Source organism: Rhinolophus sinicus, chromosome 1 (assembly GCF_057876585.1).
Source record: "Rhinolophus sinicus isolate RSI-liver-muscle chromosome 1, RSI-T2T, whole genome shotgun sequence".
NCBI classification, from domain to species: domain Eukaryota; kingdom Metazoa; phylum Chordata; class Mammalia; order Chiroptera; family Rhinolophidae; genus Rhinolophus; species Rhinolophus sinicus.
Genome location: NC_142501.1, coordinates 154,594,307 through 154,601,918, shown reverse-complemented (window position 1 = coordinate 154,601,918; position 7,612 = coordinate 154,594,307).

Genomic DNA, 7,612 nt, shown 5'->3' with positions numbered 1-7,612 from the left:
TTATTGCTCACTTTGCACAAGGAACTGTATTAAACATTACTGTTATAACAAGAAGAAAGGCAGAGAACACAGACACAGAAATAAAATATAAAGAAAGCACAATGGGGGTGGCAGATGGGTTAGTGGGATCTTGTGGATGTTCTCTTCTCATCATTTCTATTTTCTCAGTGAAATAGGATCAAGGCCATCAGCTGAGGGTGAGGATGAAAAAGTGTGATTTGAAAAGAAAGTGTGAAATAATTGTCTATTTCTCACACTAGGGGAAAGAGAGTGTAACTTAATTAGTATGATGGCCAGGTATTACTGAGGGCTAACTTAAAGTTAGTGTTCCTTCATTTAAAATGAGGTTCATCAGCATAGTTGAACAATTTTTCTCAACCACTTTTGTACAAACAGACATGATCTGTTATATTTAACCAGGGTTGGAGTTTTACTACATGATTATGAAAAAATAAGAGGGGATTATAGAACTGAGGGTATATGTCAGGGAATGAGTATAATGAGAGTCCATGGGACTTATCTAGGTGAGAGAGCAATGCCATCATGAGAGTGATCGGAGACATTGAAAGGATGGTAGGATCAGTGGACTCTAAGTCTCCGTGGGATTGAAGTCTGGGTACGAAGGCAGTGAGCTGGAAAGATGAGTGGTGGTAGTTTAAGAGTTAGATGATTAAATTAGATTATGGAGAAGTTGAAGCTACTACTGGTAGTGACAAGGTACAGACTATCAGTATGAAAGTGGGCAGCTGAGGTAGGGAGAAGGACAAGATCAACTGTTTACACTTTTCTAACCTAATAATTTTGTTCTAAAGTGTCAGCAAGTCACACTACTTGCCAGTACAGAAAATAGAGGATAACCAATACAACAAAATAGACAGTAATAAAACAGTGTAGGAAACTTGAAGGGAGCTGCTAATTGGGGTGGAACAGCTGTGAAAGAAACTTGCCCTTAAAGGACAAAGAAGGCATTAGAGCAGCACATTGAAAAGTTCCAGAAATGGAAATGCCAGCAGCTGGGGAAAAGGTGATTAGAAACACTGAGGGATGGAGGACATATTATGCAGAGATGTTGTCAGCAAAACAGCGGTGGGTGAATGTAGGAACAGAATGGCATATGTGAGGGCAAGTACTATACATTAAGAGGCCAAAAGTAAGTTAAACATAGCAAAAGAAAGACCCTTCTTTTAAAAATGTAAAATATATCCTTTCCCTCCCATATCTGAAATTGTCCAGTGGGTTTCTATAACCCATAGAATTAATAACACCTTGCCACGGCTTTCAGGGGCCCCATGATTTATTCAGTCCTTGCCTGTCCATCTGGCTTAACTTTCTCTACTCTTCCCTGGACCCACCACCATCTGGCTACACTAGCCTCATTTCTTTTAGGAACTCAACAAATTATCCCTATTCCAGCTCTAGGAACTTGCTGCCACCTGGTTGCTCTTTCCCAGTTCTTCTGGAAGCTGTTTCCTCACAATTCACCCCTCAGCTCAAACGGTATCTCTTCAGGGATGACTCCTTGCTACCCAATAAAGTACCCTCCCCCATTAGCTGTGTCACTCTCTTCATTAATGTGTTTTACTTTAATGAGTGAAACTTATTCTTTGGCTTTTTTTTTTCCTTCAGTTTCCTTCCACTAACCTGTGAACTCCATGAGAGTAGGAACTTGCCCGTTTTGTTCACTATAGTTTTTTCAGCAACAGAATTAGTTTTCAGCACATAATGGACTCTCTATAAACATTTCTTGAGTGAATAAATACTAAGCTGAAGACTTTATATTCTATATAATGAGAAATATCTGAGGTTTTTGAACTAATGAGTCATGTGATCAGAACTGTATTGGGAAGATAATTTTGGCAACAGCATTGCAGAATGTATTTGAAGGGAAATTATCTGGAGATAAAGAGATCTATTAATGGCTACAGTGATTGTCCAGATAAAACACATTGAATGCCTGAGGTAGGATGGTATTAAGGAAATGCAAAAAGGGCACAAATAGGAAAGACAATGCAGAGGTAGACTGATTAGGTGAAGGACTTGTGGAGAGGGAGGTATCATAGCATTTGAAGGTTCAAAGAGAGTGAGTAACCTGGAAAATTTTATTTTTTATTTTTTTTAAATGTGATTAAAAATAAAGGCATAGGGGAATAAGATGTGAACAGACTAAGTTGGAAAGACAGTGCTGTAATAAGAATAACACAGAAAAAACAAATAGAAGGAAGGAAAAAATAAAAAAAAAAACATTATAGGACAGCAAAGAAAAAAAAGATTAGTGAAGATGTTGAGAAATTATAACACTTTTACATTGTTGATGTGAATGTAAAATGGTATAAACACTTTGGAAAAGCTTAGCAATTCCTCTAAATGTTAGACATAGAGTTATCACATAACTCAGAAATTCCACTCTTAGATGTACATGCAAAAAAATGAAAACAAATGTTCATGCAAAAACTTGAACATGAATATTTATAGCAGTATTATTTACAATAGCCAATAAGTAGAAACAATGCAAATGTTCATTGGCTGATGAATATGTAAATAAAATGTAACATGCTCATAAAATGGAAAATTGGCAATAAAAAGAAATGAAGTTTTACGTCGTACTGTAGAAACTAGTTTGGAGGTGATACATGCTACCACATTGATGAATTTTGAAAATATTATGCTAATGAAAGAAGACAGGTACAAAATGTGTTCAACCATACACTATATGAGTCTATTCATATGAAATGTCCAAAATAAACAAATCCATAAAGACAGAAAATAGATTAGTAGTTGCCTAGGTTTAGGAGGTTCGGGGATAAAAGAGTGATTATTAACAGGTATAGGGTTTCAGTTTGGGATGGTAAAATGTTTGAAAAATTGATTTTGTGATGGTTCTACAACTTTGTGAATACAATGAGTTCACATATACTGTGCATTTCTATATAATTTGCAAATAAACTGAACCATTGAATTGTACACTTTAAATTAGTGAAATGTATGTTATGTGAATTATATCTCAATATGGTTATTAAAGAAATAAAGAAAGGAAAGAGAAAAAGAAGGAAGGCAGGAAGGAAGGCACCAAAATGTTCTGGAAGCTTCAAAGTGTGTTTTCATTAAATGTAAAAGCTCCTGACAATTATTGTACACTAAATCTGTCAAAGTCACCTACCTATCATCTTTACCTTTTGGCACACATGTGACTTCTACAGTAGTATCAAGTAGTTCTTTCAGTAGTTCTTTCTGGCTCAAGAAAGCCCTTTATTTTCTTTCCAAATTTCAAATTTTATTTTTGTTCTAACGTTCAAAACAAGCCCTACTTTCTTGTGGAGGTCAAACTCTATTGTTAAATAGCACTAGGAAGAGAGATGATTAAGGGTAAATGATGCTTAATTGAAAACATCGTAAGGAAGCAGAAAAATGTACCAACAAAACTGAAGCAATATTGGCCGAAGTGGGTGGGAAGTACTGCTCTGGCCAACCACCTTATCTTCAATAGCCCAAGTCAATGGCTTGCACATTCTTTTTGGTCCTCATGGGTTTTAATTTCCTCAATACTCTAAAATTTCCTTCAAGGAACAGCTTCTCATGCAACTTCACCATGTAAATTTGCATTAATGAACAGAAATTTGAAGAGTAGCACTCCCTGACCTTGATTATTTCCTTTTGAACACTTAACAATAAAAACAGCAGTTATTTTATTTATCACATCAATCAACTTTTCATTTATGAAACATTATGTCTTTCTTATTGGCACAATATGAGGTTATAGAAACAAGACACACAGCTTGTCAGAACATGAAACATAAAAGGAAACACAAATGTTCACTTAATCTTTTGCACAACTTTCAGTATTCCTACTCACATCACAGATTTTATGAAAGTCTCACAGTATCTGGTAGTACAATTAAAGCCATCATCCCCATTGCTAGCCACTGTTATTGTGAATAACGACACCAACACCTCCTGGTATTTTCATAACAACAATTTTCTTCCAGAGTTGTTCATCGTCTTCCCTAGGCAATGGATTAAAACCCCAGCTATGTGATTCACCAATTTTGTTTTGTCTTAAATTTCCCATACCCATTATTATTGTATAGTAATTCTTTCCCCATGGGTGCTCCAAAATGTGTTCAACACATGATGCCTACATCTGAATCCTGTGATTATTCTTGAAAGCTCTGGTGGTGCCCTTTCCCCTAAGCTTGGAGTCTCTTATCTGCTGGCACCCTTCTTGGAGTTTATCAGGGCTTTGTTAAACTTCCAAGCTGCTTCCCAACCTGTATGTAGTTTGCACCCAGTTTGCCACTCAGATTCCAAGGCCCTGCCTCTTTCTTTCAAGAGCAGCACATCTACCATCCAGTACACACTTTTCATCAGCTCATTCCACTCCATCCATTCACTCCTTGGTACGCTTTTCTCTACCGCTTTTCATAATAAAATAACCAAAACTCCTCTAAGTCCATGTTTAGTTACTGTTTTAAGTGCTCTTACATACATTAATTAATTTAGTGTTTACAAGAATGTGCAATACCTACAAGGTGGTTATTACCCCCATTTTATAGATAAGAAAGCTAAGGCACAAAGAAATTGAGTAACCATCAAAGTACCATGGTCGGGAGCTGGGATAGAAACTCAGGTTAGCTGGCTCTGGAACCCATATTCTTAACCACTATGTTAAACACCTCTTTCAGAGACCATGAGCTCTTCAAATCATGTGACCACTGCTATGGCAGAAAGAAATCCATTTACGCCTCATCTTTGAGACATTGAGTGGCATAAAACATTTGGTTATATAAAGAAATTAACAAAGCTCCAGGAACAGTAACAGATGTCAGGAGAGCTATCTAAGGGAAAAGGACCTGAAAATGTACCTTGGTAAAAGATTGCAGCATTGAAATAAAATGGCTGACTTTGAAAAGAGCAAGCAGAGTTCATTCCATTTAGGTTAAGGTTTGGCTCAAGAAGTACCTCCCATTGAAATAGTCTGGATAATGAGTTACTCGAATTTAAACAAAGGTAGGGGAGGGATTAAAAATAGGACATTTTTCAAAATGCTTTGACTCTGTGAAAGATTTTCTGGACTGACCTGCTGAATTGGTAGCTTTCATCACTCTTCATCTTTGCTTTGGTATGAATACCTCAAAGGTGAGGTCACTTATATTTTTGTTTGTTTGTTTGAATGTCAAACATTTCTCTAAGGCTGGATTTTCCTGCACTACAATGAACCTGTTTAGTCATCTTCCTGGGATAGTCTGACCAAAATTAGATGCTTTCATTTGGAAATATTCGGGAGAGGGAGAAGCCAAGAAAGAAAGAGAAGTAGAGAATAGTCCTTTAATGGTTTTCATGTACAAAATTTGTGATTGTATCTTGATTGCAGGTAACTTAATCTCATTTCTCCTCTTGCCATATTTGAAGCAATTCACCTCTAGCAAAACTCTGCTAAAAATAGCTTTTGTGTTGCAAATAATTTAGGGCTGCGTACTGCCATATGACATATTCTTTATTTAGCAGACAAATATTTACCAAGTATCTATGACATACAATCTCCACCAATCCGGAATTACCACTGAAAATAGTCATTGAAATTATTCAATGTATAAGTGAAAATTATATTAATGCTAAAAACAATTAGGGACAAATTGTTTATTTTATTTTTAAAAAGTCTAAGAATAAATATTATAAGGCACGACTGCCTTGTTAAGGAAATAAACTCAAACCAATTTTCACTTGTGACCCATATGTGGACCCTGAGAAGATTCATTTGATATGAACCCTGAGAAGGAATTATCTGCTGAGATGAACTCCACAGATCAACCAAAGGCCCAAATTTTATGAATCATAAGAGCCTAGTGGCCATTTGCTGACAGGAGCTCCTCACGTACTGTGTACACCAGGAAGAACCTCAGACTGAACTCTTGGCATCTGGTATTATGCCCTGCTTGTTTACACTGTCTGAGTCAACCCCCACAGGGAAAACCTGGTTTTGCATTTCTAACATCAGACGAAAATCTGCCCTGTCCAATCAGAACTACACAATTTGGGTACTTCATTTACATAAAATAGATCTAGTTGGGAACCTTAATGGTAACTTTCACTATAAAAGTCAGCCTTCCCTTTGTCTCAGAGGAAGACAATTTAGGTTGCTACAGTACCGGAATCTGTGTCTCCTGGTCTGTAGCTCCTTCTGCTCAAATAAATGCTGCTTATTCTTAATTACAGTCTAAAATTAATTTTGGTTTACGCATACGTAAGACTGTAATTCAGTCACAATGATGTTTCTTGCGTTAGAAGTAGAAGAGTTCAATGGGAAACCACATCTTTTGGAAGAAGAAATTTTTTTGCAAAACAAGCTCTCTCTTTAGGAATGGTTTTCCATATCTGACTCAGAGACAAGACAATAAGATGGGTCCAGCATTTTTAAGCTTTAAAAAATTATCATCATTTTTCAATAATTACTTCCTTCAAAGAGAAATCATTAGTCTTTCTCCAAAACTCTCTTGGAAATTCTCTGCAACTCTGGTAGCAATTTGTATACACTGTGCCCCTTTTCCTCTATAAAACAATAAGTTCCTTGAAAGGAAGAGCTAGTGAAGTTTCTTTTTTTATATAACCCCTGTGGTTTGCACATGGTATGCTCAATAAATGTCTACTGAACTAACAAATAAATACATGAATTAACTTTACCTGTATTTTCATTCATAAATTCTACTTTTTCAAGTATGTCCTTGAGAAATCCTCATCCTTGTCTCATGTCTCCTTGTTTTTGTTTACGTTGTTCCCTTTGCCTGTGGTACATGTCACCCTTGCCAATTCTTTTTCCTTAGCTTTCAAGCCCCAGTTCAAAGGACAACTTCTTTAAGGCAAAATCATTTGTACCCACTCATCTCTCATAGCATACTGTACATAATTCCATATTGACATTTGTCACTTGCATTATAGTAGTTACTTAATGTGCTTCTAGATTATATATTCTTGAAGATGGGAGATCATGTTTTATTCATTTTTAAATCTTGAGCAGAAAGTATTTGGCACACAGAAGAAACTCAGTAAATGTCAACTGAATGACTTTATGATTGCCCATGATTTTCATTAATAAAGGTGATGAATATGTTCATCAGCTCTTCCCTCTGCCCCAGTGGGATCCTGGCTCTTTTAAAGATACTTTAGATGTTTACAGATTGTTGTAGATACTTTTTCTTGACACCAACAAAAAAGCAGCAGGACAGAGTAACTCCAGAAATACAGAACTCAGAATTAGTACTACCCAAGGTACTTATCAGAGCTCAGGTTATAGGTTCTGGTGTGGGGAAACTGCTTCTAGCTGCTTTGCCCAGATACGAGGATATAGAAGCATTCCTCCTCCTCTCAGCTTATTAATGCCAAAAGGCACACCTCAGTTATGCCTTCAATTATTTATCTAGGGCCTACTTTACTACTTTACCAGCTAGCAACTTTACCAGCTACCAGCTAGCAACCCTAGAGAGCATAATTCCTTCCCCTTCTTTTATATGTGTAATTTTAACAAAACAAGAACTAGTACCTCTATCTTTCAGAACCACATCCCTGTCCAGTTTTCTCATGGATTAGATTTTCGTAGACAACATATGTTGGTCTCATTCTA